At 41.1% G+C, this 26,710-nt stretch overlaps 1 protein-coding gene across 9 annotated transcripts in view; it reads left to right on the forward strand.

The window, feature by feature from the left end:
• Nucleotides 1-26,710, forward strand: part of naaladl2 (N-acetylated alpha-linked acidic dipeptidase like 2) — a 422,647-nt gene that overhangs the window by 114,258 nt on the left and 281,679 nt on the right. The window contains exon 5 of one of the 9 annotated variants that reach the window (XM_030432207.1): nt 9,114-9,159. The exons of the other annotated variants lie outside the window; for them this stretch is intronic. The gene's annotated coding sequence lies outside the window, so the exon portion shown is untranslated. The remainder of the gene's footprint in view (nt 1-9,113; nt 9,160-26,710) is intronic. 9 annotated transcript variants of the gene reach the window in all.

A 26,710-nucleotide genomic window follows, 5' to 3' on the forward strand; every position in this document is an offset into this window, starting at 1 on the left:
AGTCTGAAACAATCAGCAAAGCATACTCACAGCGCGGCGCTGAAAGAGTAGTTTCTGATAATTGGTAGACTGTCCTCCCACTGACGTGATAAATAACCATGGAGTGTGTGAAGAGAGAAAGTCTCTAATATTTTCCTAAAGTGGGATCAACGCCACTTCAGATGAAACTGAGGAGTGCCTTTATGAGACATAGAGCCGGAGAGAGGGAGAGATAGTGAAATATATAGTGAGGGAGGGAGGATGTTCAGTGTGGGGCTCATTAACTCAGTAGATGTAATCAGTGGGAGGGAGTGAGACATTTTACCATCGATTAATGAGCAGCACGGGCAGCTTGGTGGTGGAGCCATACTGTATGTGCACCGGCTGAACTCGGCTGTCAGCTCTGGGGCTCTGATGTAACAATCTGTGGATGATTATGCATACATCTTTGGATATAGATGCTCAGGGGTGAAATTGGAAATTGTGATGTGTGGGAGTTGTGATGTAACGATGTCAGCCAAAACGGTAACAAAAAGAGTCAACCTGATGTCATGGGTGGTGGGGTGGTGGTGGGGGCATCATCAGGATCACAGACAGACCTCCATGTGATGCAGCTGCTACAGCACTGATTCATTTTCTGTGTGATACGAGTGATTTGGATCCGTCAAGGCCCTGTCGCTGAAAGTTTGTGTTTTCCGTATGAACTCCCACACAGTGGCGTCATCTCGACACATGTTAACTCAAACAGAAAGCGCCGGTTTCATCACATCTTCTCCCCGGGTCAACAAATCTGCCGCTCTCTGCTTTGACTACTACTTCTGTTTGTGTAATAGGACTAATGTGCTTGGAAGGTGTGCTTCAGGTGTTGGCAAATTACACCCTTCATCCATGATGTGTTTAGTGGAGTTTCACTGCCAAGGAGCTGAGGGGGGGGAGGTAGTGGGGAGTAGGAAAAAGCAGCAACTAAAAGCTCTTAACATCTCTGCACAGGCCAAGAGACACTGGTTTATTAATGTTCCCTTTTGAAATTTGTTTTCTTTCTAAACCAGCATAGAAACATAAAAATACCCTCCATAACATCCGCTAATACAGTTGTAACACAAGACAGCTTGCGTCAAACTTCCATCGTAAATGTGTGACTGAGAAGAAGAATGTTTTTTTTTGTTTTTTTTTCATCACATATCAGACAATGTGCAACAAGTGCGTTGGGTTTAATGCCACCCCAAAAGTTCAAAGACTGGACTGGGCTGTTTTGTAGTGGCCAGGTCAACTGAAGACAAGACAAACAAAGAAAGAATGTCTTGCTACATTCTTTACATCAGAATTGGTCCAGACTCTGAGCTTGTTATGAGCTATGAGCAAGTCTTAAGTGATATAAGATCAAATCAAAGGTCTTCCAGTTGAGGTTTGAAGCTGCAGATATGTAAAGGTTATGTGCAATGACAGATGCATGGATAAATGGATACATAATGTTGATTCGACTAAGATAAATAAAAGCAGTTCATCTCTAGTATTGACTCTAAAACACAACAGAAACTAGGAAGAAAATTGATTCATTAGAATATATGTGTTAAATAATGAAATACATGATATCTGTAAAATACTTAAATATGAGCATATGCATTGTAAAGATGATGAAAACGTAAAGCGCGGAGTTGGTTTCTGTAAGTACAGCGTGCATCTCCACCACAGAGCAGCCATATGGGACACATTATGAGCCCACCGTGTGGTGTCGTCAAACTGACAGGACACAGTGATTTAGCCCTGCTGGAAGTGGATGGATCCATGCTTACCTTCAAAGTCATCTGTCTCCTGCTCTGTGAGAGTCTAAAAGCCCCCGGGGACACAGTACAGCATGTTGGCCATTCGAGTACCTTTCAATTACTGCTTTTAATTTCCCCTCCGCTGCTGGTCCGTCTCCATTAGCTGTGACATTTCTCAGAGATTCGAACTGTACAGCAGATTTTCACGTCGTTCCCACAGCCTGCTGCAGAGGTTTTTGGTGAAACTCTGTGTGTTCGCATATCATTGGTGGTGGTGGGGACGAACTGTGAGGGTGTGAAACTAAGTTCAGAGAGGCGTTACCCTGCAGCCAAACTGTGCAGCGACTTCATTTAGGCTCTCAAAGGTCATTGATCCTCAGGCGAGCAAAATCATTTGATTCAATGAATTAAGTTCTTTTGATTAAGGAAGTCCTTCCTTTCAATGTACTGCCTAAACATTTATTTACGTTTATGTTTATTTGGTCTGAATCACCTTTTATACTGTGTTGGACTGGGGACCAGTGTAACTACATTTAATAACTGTAATACTTAAAATAACCAAATCTTAGTGGCTTTACAAAGTCACAATCTGTATTGTCTAAAATCTAGATTCAACTTTGGTTCTGTTGCAGTTTCTGAAGTTATCACGCATTCTCTGTGAATTCATAACAACACAGGATAACAATATGATGTGCTACAAAGTTTCACAAACCTAATGTTGTCTAGAAACCCACTTGTAATTAAAAGAATAGAAGTGTAGTCAGAGCAGTGCAACACAAATCTCTGCTGAGTGCAAGCAACATCAGCTAAAGCCGTTTGTTCTTCTTCAGTCTAGCAATGTGCCACTTCCACCAGCCACATCTCCTAGACGGGTATGTTAAATGCCACAATGTGATTCTTACATGTAAAACATGGGTTCAGCCCTGTAAGGCATCAAAGTTGCTGTGACAGTGGTCGAAGAAGAACTCTTTAAAGACAGTGAAGAACTACATTTTAGCATCCACATCAAGTTAAGGCCCCTACACACCGCCCAGACGTCCAACTGCCTTATCCAACCACTCTCCGACCACTCTGTTGCCTCGCGTCTGACCCGTTCGGCAGAAAAGTTGCATTGAACACACACATTCGACATGCTGCCTACTCCACTGTAGCGTGTATGTTCTGCGCCTGCGCAAGATGCAATAAGCCTCCTTAACAGCGGGTGGCGCTAGTCACTTACCAGTAATCTAAAACACGAAAACAGGAAATGATGGAACGAAGTGTGGAACAGAGTGCATAGAAAAACAAAGCGCACACAGTATTGATTCAGTATTCGTCCGACCCGAGAAGACGTTTGTGGACTAAATACTTGGCATACGTTAAAGACGACTGTGGTTAGGCTGACACTCGCGTTGTGTGCTCTCGGGCTCGTAATGATACGAAGACTTCACCACCATCACTTCCGCCCCTCCCACACACCGCGCTGATTCGCTAGCACACCGCCAATCAGAGAATCCAATGGCTCAGACGACCGACAGCCCACCTCCTCAGACTCTGCATGCTGAATCGAAGCCGACAACGTCCGGGCAGCTCCAAAAGCTTCCGACGCAGCTGAACACACCAAAGAGATATGTTCCCGACCTCGTCCGAGTCTCCCCAAACGCTTCAGACATCCAACAGTTGGGCCGGTGTGTTCCTGCCTTTAGTTACTAGGGTTGACAGATATTCGGCTGTGATGAGTATCCGGCTCAGATAAGTGAGAGTGTCATCTGCGTACAATGTGTCAAGATTGTACTGGGGATGAAGGAAAACCCTTTTTGGCTTTATTCATTTAAGTTCATACTAAACAAAATGTAAACCGTTCTCTTACTCTTGTAAGTCAAGTCTAAATCATTGGTCTCTGAACCCCAAACTGCTCCTGATGTGCTGGTCGGCACCTTGCATGGCAGCCACCAACATCAGTGTACGAATGTGTGAATTACTGTAAGTCGCTTTAGACAAAAAGCGTTTGCTAAAAGCCTTAAATGTAAAATGTAAAGCTGAATCTTGATTCTATGGCTGTTCTGTGAATAGATTTTGGATAAATATTGCAACTTCCTATCAACCTATATCAATTTGAGGCTTAAGCCCCAATCATTCCATGTACGGAAATAGACACAGATTGTTAAATTGATACAGATAATGTTGTCCGCGCTCATCTGTAGTATAACAAAGCTTTCTACACAGCTGGTTTGTTCAAGCTTGACACACTGATGTTAAAATCCTTTAAGCACTCTGTTGCTGCTGTCCTCTGGAAGCTATGTCAGTCCTCATTAAGGTTTTTACAATTTAACAATTTAAGCTTTTACTGTTTGTTTTTTTAAATTTTAATTTGAAGGGCAATTTTCCTGACAGTACATGAACACTGCAGATATTCAGCTTTTCCTCCTCTCTAAAGCACAGTACAACAGAAGGTCACAGCACAGCGAGAAAAAAAAAAGGTGCCTCGTTGAATATCCTCTTTGTCCAGGATAATAGAGTGGAAGGTGAAGGAATGAGAGGTGGAGAGAGAAGAAAATGTGTAACGGTAAAATATTTTTTAATGTCACTTTTTCATCATCATTTCGTTGCATTTCTGAAAAAAGGGGTGGTCGTGAATTTGTAAATAAGGTTAGTTCGAGAAGAAATTGACTTGAACTGCTCATGAGATCAATGGAGTCATGAAAAATGAGAGAAATAAGCTTCCCTTCCCAGTGGCTCTCTTGGTTGCTGGGACAACAAATCCAGCTATATGTCTCTGTGAACACACACACACACACACACACACTCATACAGACACTTAAAAAAGTCTTAACACATGCTTTCATACACACAAAACAGTCACATTAGCTTCAGTCAGAAAGTTATAGGCTGCCATGTTTTTTTGCTGCCTCTTGTTAGCAGACATGTACATCAGACAGGCCTGTTTCTCCCTCAGCTCTCTTCCTTCCTCTCTCTCTCTCCTCTTGATTTGCCATCAGGCTGATTTGGCAGCAGAGTGACCAAATCTGTCTTATTAGGTTTCATCCAGAACATGATTGGGCTGTTTCTGACATTGCAATTTTACACGCAAACAGGGGAGAAGACAAGTACAAGACAGGATTAGGGTTTAAGAACACGTCCTCGGCCTGACAACATGGCATATATGGAGTATGCATATACACCGTCTTATATATATATATATATATATATATATATATATGTATATATACATATACATATATATATATATATACGACTGTGTGTGTATATATATATGTGCGTTTGTGCATTAGTGGCAGTGGTCCACTCATTTTTAATCTGTCAGTTTTGCTCCGGAGGCGCCGGCGGTCACGCACAATCTATTCAGTTCTGTGTGCCATGTCACACATATGTACGCAAACACTCACACATACACACTCGTACACACACCGTATCTCCTCCGCTCAGCACCATGCCATTTGGTGAGTGGTCACAGAGTGTAGACACAGGAGGTAGCCAACTGTGTCCCTCATGTTTTGGGCGTCACAGTCACCGGGTTCTTCTACAACTACTGCTTACAAACTGCTGATAGGCACAACCAAACAGGTGGCGGGGACATCTACACACAGCTGCCACCGCTCATTTGAATGCAGAGAGAAATTAAGTGACAGTTAATGACTGTTAACTTACAGGAAAGCACAGAGCATAGCTTTCCTGTCAGGCAAGGAGAGCTCAATCAACAGATTCATTCATGTTGCAGAGTGGAGAGCTCTCTATCTCTGAGCGGATCAAACACACGATCGTACAGTTTACCTGTTTTTAGATGATGATGATTACTGTGTGTTGTGAATGTGTTTGAAGCAGCAAAGGTGTTTAGATCGGGAAACATAGTTTGTAAAATACCTCACATGCTAAATAAACCTTGTTGGATTCAATTTGTATAAAGGCATTAGATAATTTATTATTTGTCAGAATCAAGCAAAAACAGCAGAACTTTCAATTCCCTCAGCTTTTTAAAAATAAGATAATTTGCTTCTTTTGGTGCTTTTCTGGTCCATTTCCTGGTAAATTAAATACGAAGACATCACGTTGGGTTGTGGTAATTGTTATTCACTTTTGTTTGACATTTTATTGAACAATGATTAATTAAAAAACAATTATCACTTGGCTATAAATAAAAAAAAAAAAAAAAAAAAATGTTGCATCCGCAGATGTTTGTGACGTTTATTCTGATTTCCTATGAAGCATACAACACACTTTAATATCTTCCAGTCTGTTGTATAGTACATATAGAAGATATAACTGTAGCTTTTCTAATGATGTTCATGATTAAATACCTGTCAGCTGCAGTTACTGAACAAACATCTGCATGTTGACATTAATTTAAAAGTGATGTGAAGTATTCCCTCACATGTGGACACCACATCCAAAGTTTCTGGTGACCTCTGTTGTCACAGATATCTTTTAATTCTGTAAAAACAAAATAAACTATCTGCATGACAAAATACCACCATGGGCAAGTAAAAAAAAAAAAGATTTAGGTAAACGGACACTCTACATGAGATTGGGACACTGTTTACATTGTTATCCCTCGATTGTTACTCATGTGTGTGATGTCTTCTCAAATGATGAAATAATATGTAGTGTTCACAAAGTGAAAGGAAGATGTGTAAATTATGTTTTTTTTTGGAGCGCTGCATTCACAATACAATGAATAACCTTTGGACATTGGATAAGTATTTAGCAAACTATTACCCAGAGTATTTATCAATCTGTTATCTAATTTATCACAATAAATCAACTGACATCTCGCCCATTACTAAGATGGTACACCTCCACGATTCGTGGTGATTCTTCATTAAAGATTTAATATTATGTAGACTGGGAAACAGATAAGCAGACTTACCAATTTACACTTAATTGTTTGTGTTAAATGCTCCAAGGCTGCAAATTACAAGAAAACAGTCCTATTAAGCTCAGGCCAAATGAAAAACAATTTGTTTGGATTTTCACCTTTAAAATGCTGATAATGACTCTGAAATGATTAATGCTTGCAATTTAGCTGCTGTGCTGAGCAGAATGGCTCGCTGCTCTACAGAACGAGAACTGAGGGAGTGGGAAAAAAATAAATAAAATCAAATGAAATGGTTTTCAATTGGAAATTTCCATTGAGGGGAGAGAACTGCAAGTTGAAAGCAATTAACGGAATCAGAGGACAGTCTCTGCGGCTTCTTGAACTCTGATTAAATGTTCTGATTGCCACAGAAATCACTCCCTAAGAGGCAGATCCATAGCTGCCTGTACTGTAAAGTGGGCTATTGGTAAATCCATTATCCGCAGAGACAGAGGTGTTTTTAGACAAATGCCATTAAAGACATTGTTAAAGATCAAAGGGTCGTATTTCTCCGATGCTGCAGGCCACCAGACTGTTCTCAGTGGATCTGCAGCTGCTCCAGGCGGTTTGGGTTGCAGGCTTTCTTGCCAGCAGTGTCCCCAGACAGATGTGACGCTAAAGGTTAGATATCCGAGATAGCAATGCATCTATTCGTCGACTTGTCCGTCCGTCTGTGTTTCAGGCAATCACAGTGGCAGTAGCTGACGTCCCCTGGGTCTTCCACCCGAATGTGTTCTTGAGCTAACAATGGATACATGGGGATGAAATTTTCATGACCCAGCAAATGTAGGAAATGGACAGTGGCATGGTTTGAGTGACCAGGGAAAGATCTGATGGAGGGAGGGATGGGGAGACACGTATGCAGCAGGAAGGAGAAATTAAACACCATTTTTTTTCCCCCTCAGAATAAGAAAGTTTTGAATCTTCCCCGCAATACAAATTGGTTTCGTTGGCTACACTACAGTCTAATATATTCACCACAGGATTATGATGCAACACTTCCCTTTATACATGTTGAAATTCAGTAAGACCAACAGAATCCCGATATGCCACAGCTGTCGGGTGTCAAAGACGAAATGCTCACCAACACAGATTTTCACGCGGTCTTGAATCTTTTACTTCAACCTCCGAAGAGTAAGACCAAAGAAAGTGTTCAGCTTATATGTTTGATGAGTGTTTGTAGAGCTCCCTCAACCAACACGGTGCCGCCATTTTATGGACTGCATAATCTGTTAAAGGCTACAAAAGCTGTCAACTTCTAAACTTCTCACACTGGCCTTTCAAGGCAACAGAGAAAATGAATGGTTGTCCGTTGACTATTAATCGTGTTGCCTCCAGCATGAATGCACATCCAGTTAAGTGGCATTTCCTTTCAATTTCCCTCTTCGAACAGAAAAGGTTTACGTCCATGGCTTCACCATGGCGCCTCCACATTACCACTTGTGTCCATTTGTATGATTGTGTGCAAATTATCATAATTATCGACAATACTTTGACTTAAACTCAGCACAGATATGAAATAAACATCCATCTCACTTCCAACAAAAAGGCCTTTCCTTACTTTCCCCCTCGCCAACTCTGACATTTCAGTTTGGTTGGCTGAATGGACTGGAGGTTGACCTTTTCGGCAGACTACCACTGCTGATGGAATGGCTTTGGCTGTCATGGCTCCCATTAACCCCCCGTCCCTGGCTTCACAGGGCCATAGCTCTGTTATGTCAAGATAAAGTAAAAGATCATTCAAAGCCTTGTGCAGGCCCTGTTCTACTTTTAATCAAACAAGTGTGCAGGGTTCAAACATTGGGTGCGGACATGCATGCAGGAGATTAGAGGAAGGGGAAAGAAGAATGACGGCAGGTTACTGTAGAAGACGTGAATGAGGGCGGTTGGGGAGAAGATTGACTGTATGTTAATATGCACAGTGGAGCGTTTCTGAAGCGAAGAGATGGAGGTATAAGTCAGTGACATTTTCATTAATTTGTTGTCAGGTAGATCCTCTCCCCACCGCTGAGCTTGACATATAAGACTGTTTTCTCACACATTTTCAGATGGATTGCTCAACATAGAACAGCGGGGCTTGACTGAATTAAGAAAATTGGGTCCCTATGGTCACAAAACTGGCGTGGAAGAGATTCACACTTACTGAAACCGTGCATTTGAATGTAATCTCATTATTGTAAAGAAATTAAAAGAGCTGCTCACTTTGAGCGCACGTTTTTATGTGAACTGAAAATAAACAGTGTCCTGAGCAACACTGATCAATTTGAATGAGATATCTAATTATGTATAATATATATATATATATATATATATATATATATATATATATATATATAAATGGCTCTAATTTCAATCCTTTGTTCTGGGAGACGACACACATCGCACAGCAGTGAACCACCAGTGTAGATCGCAGGCAGAACAGACCACTGATGGATTTATCAGAAGTGTAGCCTTTGAATTCACACTGAAATCATATATCGACTATCATAAAATACTGTGGTTTGTCTGTTTGCTTTCAGCTTGGACGGAATGTGTGAACAGATTTGAAGACGGCTGTCAGTACAGGTACTTTCGTTCCACCCACTAAGCTGTCAACACCAGCCATTTGCTGAAGGTTGTCCATCTGTGTGTTGCTTTCTTGTCACGAGAAGTGCAGTCTTATTCTTTTAGGTTCCACTGGAGATGTGTTGGAAGCCAGTAATTTAACAAAGTAAAGAGAAGGGCTTTGAATACAGTGTTGAGAAGTCTGCCGCTGCTTCAACTACCAATGTTTCTGATTGATTTCTTGCTGCTAAGCAACCTCCACCGTGTTGACACAGTATATGTCAACATAATTGCCATATTTATTTTTTCTTACCATATCATGCAGCCCTACACATGTGCATTTCAAAACTGGTGTACCAATCAGTCAGGTCAGTCAGTTGCTAAAGAGATATAACTTCTATTGGTCAGTGAGCTAGTTTTCCAATGAGGCAGGAAGAAAGCCATTCAAAACACACACAGAACTCCATTTGCAAAAATAAACATTAAAGCTGTTGTTGAAATTAGTATGTGCCCGTTCTTAAGTATTAACAAAAAAAAACTATTACATAGAGGATTGCATAGCAAATCGAATCAGCTCATGAATTATTCGATTTTTGTATATATAAAGGCGTTTAGTATTAGTTTTAATTGACCCATTTGCCACCCACAGCTGACCAATCAGCAGTATCCCCCAAACCACCAACTCAGAAAAGAAGAAGAAAAAAGAAAGAGAAAAGCTAAATCACTGCCTTTAATTGCAAATGTAATTTGGTTTGAGTTTTTAAGTGCTTCCCTCCGTCTCTTTGCTCTCTTAATTGGCCAGATCCTCCTCTGCTCGTTTGTATGCCGTACACCTTTCCACGCCATAATTGAAGCGCCAAACGAATAGTTTCCTGAACATTTATTTTAACGCAAGAGCTTCAAAATGGTTTTGTAGTGACAAGTCAAGCGAGTATATTGGGATGTTGGGCCAATTCCCATGCACATGGGTAAATACTGCAGCCGGGTGCTGGTATCCTCGTCAACCTTTTTTTTTTTTTTTCTTCATATTTAAAGAGCTGAAAGATCTTGGATAAGGTGTGGCTGCTTTTTCTTTTATTTCCCAAGTAAGAAATTTAGCCCTCAATGACTTTCTTACAGCCTTGTGTTTTTTATGTTCAGCTGTCTGGTCTATAAACCAATATGTCTTAATCCAGAGGTTGTGTGTGGAGGGAAAACTTCTCTTGACCTTGACCTAATGCAGTCTGAGACATTTTCTCTGCAGCATAGCATGTTGCCTTTCCTCAACGCTCCTATCCTGCGCACCAAAATCACATCTCTCTTTCTATTTGCTCCCTGTGATTTCTACCTTAGCTCTAAACCCATTATGAAATTATGGTTCATTATTCCTCGAATGCTTTAAATGCAAAAGGGAGGCTCTTGTTGAACACGTTTTTCTCCCATTGTGACGAGCTTACTCTTTTGTGTCGCCACCCCCCTTCTTCCTCTACACATCTCCAACCAAACCATTAATCTTTATCCTTCATCGTTCCCTAATTCATGCCTCTCCCAATCCCTTTTCTCTGTCACTGCTGTCTCTGCACCATTCTGTCTTCATTTTCCAACATCTCACATCCTGTCTGGGGTGTGCACAGGTCCATTTTCACATGGTTGACTCTTCACTAAATGCAAAAATTCTGATATTTCTTTGGTGCTTTGGTGACGGACCCCATTGCCGCATTCCCTGTTCAAGTGGTCAGCTTTATTTCATGTTATCAATCATGTAGATGATGAGAGCAGAGTCTCACTCAAGATATCACTGGTTGGATCTATGCTGTGATTTAATAGTTTTGAAGTCACGGTTCCTTACAGGTGAGGTGTTGAACTTGATGCAGGTGATGCTGTGTGATGTTCTTTAATCATGATCGTTCCCTCGCCCTTGAACGGGCTCATCAGGAGTCTTCCCTCCAGGCTCGGCTCCTTCTCCAGCCTGGTTATATGCATGTGTTACTGCTGACACTGCACTGGTTCGCATGTTGATCTCCAGCTACACTTCGCCCTCACTTGTGAGTGAGACCTCGAGATATTTGAACTCGTCCACGTGGGGCACCAGCATGATTCAAACATGACTGGACCAAAGAGCCATTTTCCAGCAGAATATCATGGCCTCAGACATTTTACCTCATGTTGTCTTCAATTTATCTCACATTTGATGTAGTACGACATGTGTTGTTTATCCGACTGCTCCCTTTACCGGCTCTTCTGCACCATCTTCCTTTCATTCTGTCTTTCCTTTATTTCATGTGATTCTCTCGTGTCCATCTTGCAGGGTTTCGAGTCCATGCCTCCCCCCCTCATAAGATTCCCTTGGCATCAATATTCGTATCTCTTTCATATTTTTCCTCCTTTCCCTCATTGGATCCTCTACTCTTTTGTCATTTTCCCTTTTTTCTTCATCATTCCTGCCAGCCTTCCCTCCCCCCTCTTTCTCCAACTCTTCCTCCGTCAGCACTGACTGCCCTCCTCTATTTCCCGTCCTATTCTTCCTCCACACATTTTTATTCCTGATCCCGCAGTCCTCCCTCCTCCCTTCTTTCTCCCAGCAGGGGAGTGTAGCGTTGTCCTGTGGCAGAGAGGATGATTCATGATTGACTGGCAAGGGAGAAGGAGACGTATTAATCAAGGGGCGGCAGTAGAGCTCTGCCATAATGCAAATGGAGTGTTAATTGAGTGCTGGATGGCTTTGAATAATGGCTCTGGCTTTTCACTTCAATCAATGCACATCACAACAATGGGCTGACAGCGTGCTTTCACAATGTAGGATACATCCCATAATGCTATAATGCTTCCCCCTCTTCTTTGTTTTTTACAATAACAGGGAAGAGTGGCTGTTCGTGCCTGCGTATTATAGAGGAGATGTTAATTGAGAGAAATCACAGGTTACTGAATAGATTCCGGGTTATTCTCTGCATCTGTTTTGATATGCAAGTGTGAAATGAGATTCGAAGACGAACACAGGCAAATGGAATGGGATGATGATGTGTTTATTCAGCATGAGGAGCAATCAGGAGAAATATGCCGCCACGAGTCTGTGAAAACACCGGTTTACTTAATTACTGGTTTCTGAATATTTTAAAGTCGCAGCTAAGAAAGTAAACCCCCAGTGGATGTGTAATGTTACAGCCAGTCAATTCCTGGATAGGTTCACTGTCTCAGAACCCACTGCTCATCTCAAACCTGTTCTTATCAACCCTGTCTTCAGCTGCAACACATATAATACAGTATGCAAGGCTTTCATGCTGCCCTCAAGTGGCAAATAACCTCAGTTATACGCATCACACGGACGATAAAGAATCCTGAAACATCAAAACATTTCACATGATCCATAAAAAGGGAAGTGAATGTTATGCATCTTTAGATACTTGCGTTGCATCCTAATGTTTCTATCTATACACCAGCATTTTCATCAGAGCTGCACCAGAAAGAGAAAAAAATAATCATTTATACAGCTTAAATAACAATAAAAGATATAATTGTCACTCCTGTTTTTTTCATATCTAGAAGTTGCTCTTGAAAATGGTCTTTCACCTCAGTCTCATCCACAGGGTGGCGGAGACCATTGTGTTGCCGACTCCCTCAGCATGTCACACAGATGTCTGTTTTTGAAGCGCCGAGCTATAAAGTAACTTCGATTTAAACCACCAAGAGGAATGGAGGTCTGGGCTTGATTGGTGGGTCACACACAGTTGCAAACCATCTGAAACCAAATTATGAATTGCGTGGCTGTCTGGCAGGAAGCTTTTGCTGCTACATGCAGAAGCTCTACGGTTCTTCGTGCATCCGAGGGATGTGAGAACGTTCTGGTGCGACAGTCACTGCGTACACATCTGCCCAACACCCCCCTCACTGACCCACACACGCATGCATACAGGCAAACACCCACTTCACTCCATGTCCACAAACATCTGGTGCATTCCCCCTCACCCCACCCCACGCTACCCCACGCTACTCCGTCCCTCACAGGAGACTAATGGACTCATTAGCAAACCCTCCAATAGAAAACAGAATGCAGAAACTAACCGGGCTCTGGTAATGCTACCCAACGCTACTTTTAATTACAAAGCGTCAGGCTGCTAAATGAGCTCTGCTGAGGGACCCTGTGGGGAAAACAGATCAGAAAGCACGGGACCTCACCCGCTGCAGACAGGTGCTCCGGCGCCATTACACAGAATCCACAGGATTAAGACAATCTCAAAGGTGAGAAGAGGCCACGGAGGCACACGGAGCACTGCTGCCATCAGATGTGTTGGAAAACAACCTATGTCACAGGAAATAAGGATAATGGAGGACACAAAAAGACAGCATATATAGATTTTAACACCTATGTGGCTTCTCTCTTATCCTTAGCTCTTCAATCATAGCACTTATGCAATAGGGTATCCTTGATGAACAGCAGCTACGATGCTCAGATGAGGGCTGGAAAATTGTTTCTATTTTTTCCTTCTTTACCCTACCGACAGTGATATGATGTGGTTTCTTTCTTGTGACAAATGCTACTTATTGTATGTCGCTTTGGACAAAAGCGTCTGCTAAATGCCCTAAATGTAAATGTCACATGATGAAAGTATTTAGATTTAATTTTATATGTTTATTCAATGTTTGTTAGGGTTAGGGTTATACTTTGTTAGGGTTTGTTTATTCTACTCCCTCTACATTGAGAGCAAACTTAACCAGAGTCAGATTCCTTGTTTGTGTGCACACACATGGCCGATAAAGCTGATTCTGATTCTGAACTGAAAGCCCCCCACTTCCTCCTGTAACTAGCCAGGAAGGCAGCACTTTAAAATCTGAAAGACTGACAACTGAATATTGCAGTGGATCTCAAACCACAGGTCAATAATGAGGCGGAAACACTCTCAGAGAGCTCTGCCATCAGCAACTGCAATCAGATTTCGGGATGCTGCACAAGGCAAGGATGTATTTCATCCAACAGGATGGAGAGAGGTGTTGTTTTACCAGATGTGATGGAGGTGTGCTCGTTACCACAAACCACATTCACACCATGTCCCCTGCACTTCTACAGCAGTGCATTAGATGTTATTTCTTCTTGTACAATTCCATCTAATATCCCAAACTCATCTGCCCGAAAAAGATGCGGTAAAAAATACAAATGTGAAAAGAAAGCGTGTGTTCATTTCATTGTGGTTCTAACCTTGGTGTCCAGGCGTTCGTCAACAGTGAAACACGTACACACATACATGTGTGTGCATGCTGATGATGTTATACACCAATAGTTTCACACTAGTCCACTGATGCCAGTATCTCCTGCAATGTGCTAACAAAGGCAGGAAAGAGGAACACTGCTAGCTATACATGGATGCAAAAACAGGAAATGCATTCAACATATTCATCAGAGCTCAAGGACGAAAACACTAAACTCATAAATAACGTATTGTGTCAACAGAGCACCTTTAACAGAGCAGATGCAGCCTTTATATGACTTAAAGACATTAAGGTAGCGCTACATACAATGTGGCTGGTCATCCTTTACTTACGGTGCAGCAGCATAAAAAATCCCTGTGGCACCAAGAAGCATTTTTCCCCATAGAACACAACTGAAGTGCTTTGTGATCAACAAGTAAATCCACATCAGCGGGTTGTCGACCCGTACTTAACGACAAAATCATGAATGAATCATCACTGGCTGAAGCCTGAAAATCTTCCTTGAGAACAAATGCACACAAGCAATAAGCAATATCTGCTGTGGCCAGGATGTAAGAGATTCAGCTTTGTATTGAGTATATTGTGTGTGGCTTAAACAAGCAATTTGTTATATGTGAGAAAGTGAGGCAGATACATGTTTGCTTCTGTTGAACTTATTCAGTTATAAGTTATTCAACTTACTGTGATAAGTCGGCCTTGCAAACAAAAGACAGACAATCATTTATGAGATGGTGTTGACAAGCTTTCTGTAAAGTTTCCTCACCCGGCATATAAAGCAGGAAAAGTATCCACACTGACTAATGACAATTGACCGAAAATATAACGGCAGATCGCTTTAAGTAGATAGTGGGCCTGAATGCAGCTGGCAGCAAAAGATGAATGCAGCATGGTAGAATAATAAAAGAGGAAGAGACGTATACATATTGCTGAACGGAGAGGATTCATTAATCTTGTCTGCATTTTCTGCAACCTTCTCTAATTACACTGAATCTGCTTTGAAAGATGTGAGGTTAAACCACTAATCATGCTGGCTGGACGATGGAAAGACATCAGCCGAAACCACTGATCTATCACCCCGCTGATTTCTGCTGCATGGTTTCACACCAACGTCACTGCTTCGTTTTCCAGTCATCAAACATGGCCTCCTTTGAATGTTCTATTAGTTGCCAATAAGGCTAATATATATAAGAGATGGGGAACATTGTGCTTAGTGGTGATTAGTTCACAGTTGTTGTATTTTCACTGTTTTATGTCCGTAGAAATATATGAACAGAAGCCACATTCAAGCTGCCTGCATAGGACAGAGAGCCTCAGTTTGCTCTTTGCAAATGTGGACGCAGTGGAACGTCTCCGAGTCGAGAAACAGGTGTCGAGGACGCGGCTGTTGACACGTCTGACTCTATCATAATTAGTTTATTATCAAGCTATCTGTTCGAGAGACAAGTCCTCAGATCCACTGATTGAAACACCGCTGGGCTGACACTGCATTTTCCACTTCGCTACTCCCCTCTATCTCTCCCCGTCTGTCTGGCTTCCTACAGCACTCCAAAAATTAATAAAAAAATAAATAACCCCCTTTATAATTGACAGGATTAAATTAGCACAGTAATAACCTTGTGTTCCTCAAACACTAATTCTATTAATTAACCCAAAATGAGATGTTTAATTTCCTTGTGCTTTAACAATAGTAATACCTTTTGTGCTAATGAAGGGAGAGAGTGAGGTTGTTGGTTAGAGATGAACTAGCAGAGCAGAATTCATATGTAAATGTGGAAATGTTCATAGGTTGTTCGTTATTTATCGTGATTTTTTAAACAAGAGATAATAATAGTTTGTTCAGTCTAAGTGCAACACTAAGTAGCAAGGCAGTATTTATGGAACTGACTGAAAATAAACAACGTCTTTAGTAATTTGCATGTTTGAAATAGTTTTTGAACAGGAAATGGAGCTCTATGACCTGGAAGAATGAGTTAAATTAGGATTTGACTACACAGTCAAAGCTTGCTAGTTCCCTTATAAATGTTTTTTGGTCTTTTCATGGGATTTGTGTTTAGTATGATAGTAAGACATAGAATATCCCAAATATCTTTCAGCCATGTTGGTGTAAGATCGTTCAAATCAATGTCAACAAAGAAAATAAATAGTTGTGAGTTGTTTTTGAAAGAATCATGTGACTGTATTTTGTCTTTAATAGGGTCTACAAGGTAACGTGTTGCACAAAACCAATCAAAGTAATCAGTTTCTTTGTATCCCTGCTGGAAAACCCAGCATAGACCAGCACCAAAACACTATGTTGTGTTTTGGTGCTGGTCTATGCTGGTTTTTACAGCAGGGATGTGTGTATGTGTTCCACTGCTATAGTAATCAATATGTGAAATTAATAAAGAGAATTGCATATTGTGTTTTATATAGCTGACTGATTTCACTCTGCTCGTTGATATTTGGAAGAAAACTGTATTTGCTTAGTGATACTGATTATTGTTTGTGACCATAACATGGAGTGAGGTATGTCAAAGAACCCAAACTTCATCCTTTGTTGTTTTCATGGAAGACGAGGACGTTTTACGACCAAAAGTTCAGGGATTGTAATCACCACCACTGTTCATGTTCAGTCCAACATTTTTCTCTTTTTGTCCAGAATGCTGCCTGTTTAATAACTGTGTTCTATAAGTATGTGTTCAGTGAGTTTGTCAGCTGTGCGTTGGAAAAGTTGTTGGGCAAACTTCAAAGTCAAAGAAAAGCAAAAACCAGAAAATCGCATTTGTTTCCACTTAGCATCAATGAGTACATCTGCTGTTTGGTGATTTTCTACTGATGTTAATGATGCACAGCAGCATCAACAGTAATTACACAGTTACTCAGTAGTAGATAAAGAAATATAAAAAAAAAAAGATCAGAATTAGTCTGAACTGTAGCGGGCCTAGATTATGTATCATACTTATTTCAAATAGCCATCTGCAGTATTTAATTGTATGCAATGTGAACATTGCTGTTGATCCTAGTAACAAAATTGCTGGACAATGTGGCTGAAACTGTTTTAATGGTGACAATTTCTATATCAAACACAGTGACCTCGCACAAAGAGCTGTGAAGAAATGTATATCCTCCCCATTAAATAGAAACTACTCTTAAATATATTAACACATGAACAAGAAAAAGTGTTATTTAGCCACTTGTTAATTATTTACACACCCTACAAATATGTGCCACATGCACAGATGGGTTTGCTAGCATGTGTTTGTGGCTGTGTGTGTGTGTTTCCATGGGTCTTTGAGTCATACCTAACCTAAGGTAAGGAGAATTGATTTCTGAGATGCAGCAATAATTACATTCCTCCAGAACAAATGGATTTGACGAAGGACGATGGGCACTGTAGGCCGGTCAGAATGTGAGAGAAAACTGCAAACCGTTTTCAAACAGGCATGACAATCAAGGTCACATCTTCAGCGGTGTGAAACCAAGCTCACTGACTAATCAAGATTCGGCGAGGGTTTAGATTTGCCGCATTATGGAGGAACATAGGAGGTTATGAAATCATCTGTTATCTAACCTCTACAGGGGACAGCTGCATAATGGGACTAGAGCTCCCCAGAGTTTCAAGGGTTAGCTGACCACAGATAATGTCCTGAGGGAGAAAAACAATGGCTGTGATTCAAAATGTAACGCCAACACCACATATTATTACACACTGAAATACTGTCAGAGCACGGGCTGACATTGTAATTAAAAAATACTTCTGATTGTCACATGAAGTTTTGCAAAACTCACAACAAATAACATTTTCACAGCACTTGGACCCACTTAATCAAATGTGAATGAGTACAGTCAGAAATCCACCAACCAAACTTCTACACATTTAACTCTCTTCTGTGCTGTTTCAATGTCAAACTGCTGCCTGTTACTCATGTCTCCTTGACATAATCCTTTCATGGAGGGAAATTGCAATTTCTCACTATTTGTGCATGAAGCACATTAGCATTTTTAGAAATCATGCTCATGTCCCGAAAATTCTGAGAGATCAGACTCGACAGAAAATAACCTAAGCCTGTTAAGTCTAAAGAGAGAGTGGTTTCATAATTTAGTTCTTCTTTGGAGTGTTGCTGTGTCTCCAGACGGCTCGTCAGGCTTTCGCTTGCCTGTGGTAACTTCAGTGAAGCCTTCTCTGGGCCTAAGGGTCTGCAGGAAATGGAAGGGGGGAGGTGCTTGATCGTGTTCTCAAGTTAGCTGTAGAGGGCAAATAGTGGAGGAAGGGGTAATTGAAGGCCGTTCATTAGATGCTGATCCAGATCCTCCCAGAGGGCTCGGGGAAGGCTGGAGGGAATAGGATTCCTGCTGGGCAGAGAATTAGATGGAGGATTTGCTGCAGTCCTAACTCATACGCTTGAGACAGGCAGACTCACTCTCTAAGACCACTGTAATACTCACATCATTAGTCGAGTTATATTACTGGGCAGAGGGACTTACATTTCTACCTTGATAAGGAACAAGAGCATCATGGGAGATTTAAAAATCTATCTGTGCAAATTCCACGCCAAACCCTTTATCAAGAAAGTTAGAAAAGGAAGGTTTTAGGTTGAAATATATGCCAATCACTGTCTTTCAAAATCAATCTTTGGTTTAATATTGTTCTCATCAAATGTCTCACCTGATCAGTGCAGTTTTTATATTTTTTTTTATCAAACATTTTTATGAGAATAAGATGGAAATGTGCATCCCAGCTCCACCCCAGCAATGTGCAAACTTCATTCTGAAATATTCCTAAAACCAGACACAAATCATAATATTCAAACTCAGTGAAAACATATTATGTGTTTGAAGTAAGATGTATAGAACGGTCATTAAAAGACACCAATGAGCTGAAAACCATGTTAATATACTAATCCGTTACCGTATCTTTAAAGCTGCTTCAAGTGTTACTTTTCTTGATCCCACATATTACGGTTCCGTGTGATAATATCTACAGACAGATTTATCTAGTGTAAATGTATGAGGAATAAGGAGGACCTGCTAACACATTATCAGCTTTCTTCTAGCAGCTGTGACACCAGGTGGTAATATCATTTCCTGTCGCGTTGAGAGCTCCAAAATACGAACCATCATTCAGAATTAATAACTTTGGACAATTTGATTTTATGATTTTTATAATACCGCAAAATGGCAATCTCTGCTGGTTGCCTGGCAACTGCTCCCAGTCAAGTTATAGTCTTCCCGTAAAAAAAGGTGCATTGCCGATTGAAATAAAAATAATAATGAGCATTAGTTGTGCTAGTACACAAATGTTGTTACTTAATGGCTGCCTACAAGGTTGGCTGCTTGATGGACAGATGTGTGAGTGGTATCCACCTCCCTCCTCTACGGAGATGGTCTGGGATTTTTGTAGGTCTCCGTTGTGCCAGACAGAGCCCCAGCAGATCTCACCAATCCACCACCATCAACACTTCACAGGTCTTTGAACCCAATATTGTATCCTGAACAGTAGACATGTGAGAAAACTGAATTCAACACTGATATCATTCCATTTGTACTTTATGTTCTACTCACTCATTTTTGCAATGTATGTGTTAGGATTGGACATTCCCAAGAAACACCATATGCTCGAAAAGCAGATCTTAGAAATGCAAACAGTTTGAAAACGAAGACCCCTTGAGCGACATACTGTATCATTACGTAACCAACTGAGCGTGCCTAAACTCTGATCTCCATAAATATGTTATGACATGAATTCCACCATTCAAATATTCACTTTATAGTGCTGAGAAAAATACAAAGTAAATTGTACGTGTGTATTTTCTTGAGATAAGGCTGGAGAACAGTCGGTGCATTCCTCGTTGATTAAACGCGTGGCATGTTCCACTGTGGTTCTGCATCAAGAGATCTTTGAAGAATAATTCAATCTTATTAAGACACACCAGAGTCTTTTTAACACGCTGTTGGTATTTGAAGTTACGGTAGATTATCCATGCTCTTATTGTGAGAGGCAGGCCTCTTTCAGCGAAAACCAGCCTCTGTTTTTTTTCTGTCATTGTGGGCAGCATTAAACATAAAACCCCCACCACTGAGATAAACCTTGAAAATCAATCGCATTTATTTATTGTTTGGCAGCCACGTGTGATCTTTTATTAAATCACAACAGCCGCTCCAAAGATCGCACTGGTTTCATCAAATGAAATAAAATAATGAAAATCAATCAATATTTTTATATTAACAATGGATCAAATGACTGTGTGCTACATGAAAAGTGTCTGCAACGAATCCACAGAGAATCAGTACAACAACTCCCAACTCTGTGGAGCATTTTGGCTTTCAGTTCCTTTATTTCTTGTTTTTTGTCCCACAGTTGTACTGATTTTGGTTCGCTTTCAGAAGTCTCATCATTCTCGTTTCTGTGTTCACTGGTAGGCCACAGTCCATGCAAGAATGCAGACGCTCTGAGCTACACAAGATTGATTTCCTACGTCACTCCGTTCTGGATTGTGTCACCTGAAAAACGTAATGCAACAAAAGCGCAAGCTAGCAGTCTTAGCGTCGCAGCCTGCGGGTGCTATGGTACAAAACATCAAGAGAAAGCCAACTGTTTCTGCTCCCCTCCACTAGGGAGGCGCGTGTTGTGGCTTCTTGTTCGCGTACTTGTATGGACCATGTTTCTGGCCATAAAGCTTTGTCAGGCTGTAGGTCCGTCTGTCCATCTGTCCAGCACCACACAGTCAACAGCCAAAGTTAGTTATTAGCTGTTGCACAAGTAGACTGACCATTGGACTTACATTGATCAGGCAGCCAGAAACCCTGAATGAATGTTGCTCCATGCCTGTTGAATGTGTAGATTGTCAACTGTTAGTAAGTGATAACATGATAATAATCATGCTGATCATTATAGCCGATAATTCCCCTGATACAGTAGATGCTGTACTTTGCCGCTTAAAAGTTGGTTTGCTATGTGCCACTAACACAGACAAAATGAAGAAGAGAGGGGGAATGCAGAATATTAATAAGTCACTTGAAAAGCAATCACCACCAAGAAAGTGTATTAAAGGAATACGACTGAGGATTTTGCTGGCTAATGGCTAATTTGGTGCCCAGGTAGTTTCTCCCGAGCTGCTGCTACTTTGCAGTGGTGTCCTTACGTAGTCTGATGGAAACAAGGTAAGCAGTATAGCGTTAATCTCAGACATTTGGACCTCTGGCGTTAGTCCATTGAGTATGATCGGTTTGAGGGCTAAGATGTAGTGAGAAAAGATGAATGGTCTACTTTTCCTGACATGACTAAACCCCCCCAAAAAAACTGAAAACAAAAAACAGATCTGACTCTTCAAATGTCCATTTTTCTTATCCATTAAAACACACTGAAAAATGTCTTACTCTAGCCTTTATAGAGGTTGTTTAAAATAAATTCTCTGACATAATCTTTCAAATGAGACCTTTCAATTGAGCTCAAATACAAAAACAGAAGCTTGTGTAGAACACAAAGAGCTGCCTTCTTTTTACCCATACAAACACATTTGACACATTTGAAATGTCCTAACTGATAAAACATGATTGTTTTTTATAGGGCTCTGACAGACAGGTAATTATTGGTTATCGGTATTGGTTGGAAAAAATCAATTTCCTGCATCTCTTATAATTATGTAGGTTTCTTCGCTATTGGATTTTAGATGAGATGTCAGCAGGGATAGCTAATGGATGGATGGATGGATGGATGAATTGATGGATTTTACTTGATCTTTATACAAGTTCCAAGAACTTCATTAACATACTTAAAGCATTTAATAGTTTCCTACACTACACAGTGGTTACAGAGCTGTCTCTTGACTTTTTCTCAAAGATGAACCCACATGTTTTCTAACACACCAAGTGAATTCCAGTTTCCCAGTATCACTATGGCAACAGCCTGTGACAGGCAAAGGGTAGGTGATAGTGAGTGTCCTTATCAACTAAATGAGTTATAACAGCAGACGGCTCAACCATCTGCAGCACCTTCTTATTACAAAACATTTACCACTCAAACCACAGTGGGTAAGCAGCGCTTGTCAAAGTTGCGGAGGTAAACCACTGAACCTCACTCATCATTGGGAAACACACCACCTGCTGCTAGTTTGCCTGTCCGATGGTTTGTGAAGTCTTCTCATTGAGTGTTGAGAAAATAGTCGACTATCTTTATCAATGTTTTCATTGACATAACACCTTAATAACGGCATGTTGTGTTTGTCATGGAGGACTCTCTTTACATCTGTGAGTTCCTTGTTTCTGCCTTAGAGAGGGGAGTTTGACCCAAAGATTCCCGCTGCCCAAGAAAGCGTTACTTTTATTCAGCTGTGAGTCAACCACAAAGAGTTATACTCCATGACAAAATGTTGGAGTGGGCCTGTCTGATCCTATCTCAAGTTTCCTCCTGCTTCATGCCTTGAGCTCTCCCTTCTGTAAACTATTATTCTCTTGTCCCTCTTGTACCTTGCATGTTTACTGGACCTTTGATTCTTGCTTGCTCCTTGTCAGATTTGTTTGCTGGTTGCGACCCTTCTCTAGTTCTGGTTTTGGCCCTGGCCTGCTTCATCATTCTGTGAGCCATCGTACATCATTGTGTGAATGAAAGATCTCTCTCAGACATCTGGATTTGGGTCCTATACCAGGTGTCTCTTCTACCCTGCCAGCACCAACATGGACAATATTATCAATCTGATAGAGATACAAAGCCCAACATGGCTCCCTCATCAAGGTTTCAACAGCTTATCAGATGTGAACCTGTCGTGCTTTTCTGCATTTTCTGGTGCAAGAACACTAGTTGTTTGTTTTTAAATCAAATTTGCTTTTGTTTTGTATGATCCTCGAGATACACTGCTTCATTCCGTTAGATATGCTTCAACAGGAACAACTTTAAAGTCAAAACATTTATTTCCTCCTGTCACTGTATTAGCTTTGTTTTCTGTTGTGGTTGTTTTTAATTGGATCTGATTGTTTTAGCAGATAAAGTATGCATGCATACATGCTTTTCATTCTCTTTGTCTTTCCCTGACGCACATTGCATCTCTGCTGGAATGAAATGTGCAATATAAATTAAGTTTTGATTTTGCTTCTCTGTAATTAGCCATTTGCTTGTTTTGCCTGGTGCAATGGAATCAGGCAGGGTTGTCTACCCTGTTCTGCTGTTAGTGAAGCTCAGCACATCCTCAAACCTAAACGATGGAATAGGTTGATTGGCAGTGTCCCCGTAAAGGCAGGGGAAGACGAGAGTAACTGTAAATGCAATACTGGGAGAAACACAAACAATGCTACTAGAGGTTTTAACAAACACAAAGAAACTCCAGCGCTAGCAGTTGATCACTAATACCATATATCAGCACCATACTGATCGTAAACTTGCTCACAGTCGCTTTGTCCCACTCGCCCCTGTTGTAAGTCACCCAGAGCTTTTAACATCACTAAGTCTAAATAGTGATCGGGATCTGGTCTGCACCTCCACCCACAAGTAAGGAGGAGGGGGAGGATGAGAGCTGCACAATGGCCGTAACGGGCACAGCGACTCCCAAAATGACATGTGTCACCACTGCCAAAACAATGCGACCACTGCAGCATTACCAACAACTCTTTCTGGTTCCTGTTGTACTCAATTTGAAATTCCTTGTTCAAGCCCAAAGTGGCAGATGTACAATGATGTGGTCGTCCTGTTTCCTGTCATCTCTCTCAGCTGTCCTATAATACAGCCATGAAAAGGCCAAATAAAAGGAAACCATAACTTCAATGTCCATTGTTTGAACCAAATGTCCAAATGTGCAGAAATGTCATGTATTTGTCCATGCTCTTTTTCCATGATCTGTTTTTTTGCTCCATCACTTAAAGCGAATCGTTGGTGTGACACCATATGAAAAGTAATGTGTTTGTTGAACACCATAAATGGAAAATTCATGGCTAAAGGAAGGCTATTTGCTCCATTCAGCTCCACCCACCTTCAAAACACATTGGCTGTTTGGCTGTTCAGGGCCTTTTTTCTTTTTTTTATGACTGACAATATTTATTATTCGTGAAATGACTGGATGTGATCTTCTTTTCATTATTACAAATGTAAGAAAATCAGACTGTAAAAGCTTGATGTTTTGAAGACACATAGTTACAGCAAGAGACGAGCAAATTGAAAAGAAACGACCAAGGCTCCAGGAAAAAGCGTAGGGACTTGGACTGTCAATTTGTTGACATTAACCAGGTATTACGAGACAGCATGCCTCATTCCAGCATCGTATAGGAGAAAGCCAGGGTTCCTGGCTCCATATTCTGCAATAATCAATGCTGTTATTTTGTGTGGGAGATGTGACATTGTCTGCTCGAGGCGCTGAAACCCAGCCTGTGTCTCCTTTCCCGCTATGCTTCATGGTCTCATGCTGCGCCGCTTCTCAGCTGGGCTTTTCAGCATCAAAATCCCATCATTTCTACCTAATCCTCATTCAGTCAGCAACTGCTGCTCTTTGCAAAAGGCAAATGGAATCAGCTGCAGCCATCTCTCCTAGCCTCTAACCACACCCGCGTTCATTATGAATCTATTACAAAGGGTTATGCACTAATGGCATTTATGAAAGTACTGAATCAGATGTTCACACGCGGATGAGTAATACAAAAGCGGTGCAAATATATTATGCAAAAAGTGAATTGAGGGAAACGCTGCAAGAGTAACACAATAACTCAAAAAGCAAAGCAGCACCAGCATATATAACATCCGGTTTTGCTTTTGACTGTTTTGGGAAAGAGGATATTTTTCTATGCAGTTGAGTAACGGCGGCTGAAAGCATATAGGCGTGAAAACTCCACTTGCAAGCTGTTCTTATCACACTGATGTTCCATTCCACTATCCTCCGATCAGAATCACTCTCCAGAATTTAGCATGCTTTTATAGTCCTGTTATAGGCTTTATCCTCCGCTGTCCTTTACTCTGATCTTCTCTTCTTTTCTTCTTTCTCTTTCATCTCCCCCCACTTCCCTCCTCACTTTTCCTTCTTTGATTACAGGCTCCCCTCTACCTTTTCTCTCCTCTGCTCCGCTTTCAATAGCTTTTTCAGGTCCTCTTTTTTTTCCCTCTCTTTTGCCCCATGTATGAAGACAGGTATATGCTTTCTATGACCTGGTTGGATAGAGGCAGAGTACACAGCCTAGCAGTAGCAAAGCAATTTATTTATCTCTCTGCCTGGCTTGACCCCTTTTTGTGGGAAGCAGATTGCCTCTAAAAGTATATTTTGAGGCCAAATCTAAGGTCCTGTTTCTTGAACAGGTAAATATGCCATTTCCTCCCCATCAATGCCATGTCAATGTGTTAGGTTGAGAACCGCCGTAGGTTTTTTCTTACAAATATAGAAGGCTTTGAGAATATGTTTTGGCCATGGGCTTAGTGCTAACAAGAGAAGCAGCCAGTGCGTGATCCATATTGAACCGGTGCAAATCCAAAATGGGTCCTTCATTTTCCTTGTGCATCCACAGGATTAGAAAATGTCAGGTTTGGGTCGTTTTGAGAGCAGATGATTCACTGTCTACAGACTAGGCTGCCTGTAACAGAGGCAAGTATGTGGTTTTTTTTTTTATTCCATATATTGTATTCATTTTCTAGTTGAATGGCATTGGGGAATAGAAGGACGGGGTCACTGGCGGTGGTCACTTAGACTTTCAGGCTTTCTTGCAAAGGCATCTATAAAACAAGACCAGGCAATCTTGGTCAAGGTATATTGATGCTTCACATAATAGAAGCCATCCATTTCAATCTGCATCATACTTTAATCCCAGTATGTACATTGGCTTGCACTATTGGCCCAGTAGACATAAAAAAAAACAAAAAAAAAAAACATTACTGGCCAGGCTGTAGTTGTGGGGTGGGTTGGACTAAGCCAGCAGGTGAATCTGTTTGTCTGAACTACAGCAGTTGCTACAGTGGCAGATCAAAATAGTGGTTATGAATGTCTCTGAAGTTAAATCTTGGTAGACTATAAGGAGCAATTGGCTGAATCCATTTGTCCAGACATCACCATTCTTATGGACTGGCGAACTCTGCGAGTGCATCCCTGGGAAGTCTGCTATTGTTGAGGGCTGTCCAAACCCACAAGTCCAAATCTTACAGGGCCTCTAAAGACACTTGCTGCAGTCTCCCAGAGAGTCCTGCAGAGATCTCCTGGGGGAAAAACCCTGTTCATCTCCTCTTTATGAGGACTTTTTCAGTTTTTACCACATCATCTGACTTCCTCCTGTGCTGCTGTTGTAATTACTACGACCATGGTAGGCTCACACCTACAATAAATGCAAATACAGGTTTTGATAAGCTGCTTTTACCTATATAGTCGTTTTCTGGTAAAGAAAGGCTGGTTTTTAATAGATGTTGGGCAAAAGTGGAACTCTGTGGCACAGATAAATACACAGTAATTGTTAG

Source organism: Sparus aurata, chromosome 11, assembly GCF_900880675.1.
Source record: "Sparus aurata chromosome 11, fSpaAur1.1, whole genome shotgun sequence".
Classification (NCBI taxonomy): Eukaryota; Metazoa; Chordata; class Actinopteri; order Spariformes; family Sparidae; genus Sparus; species Sparus aurata.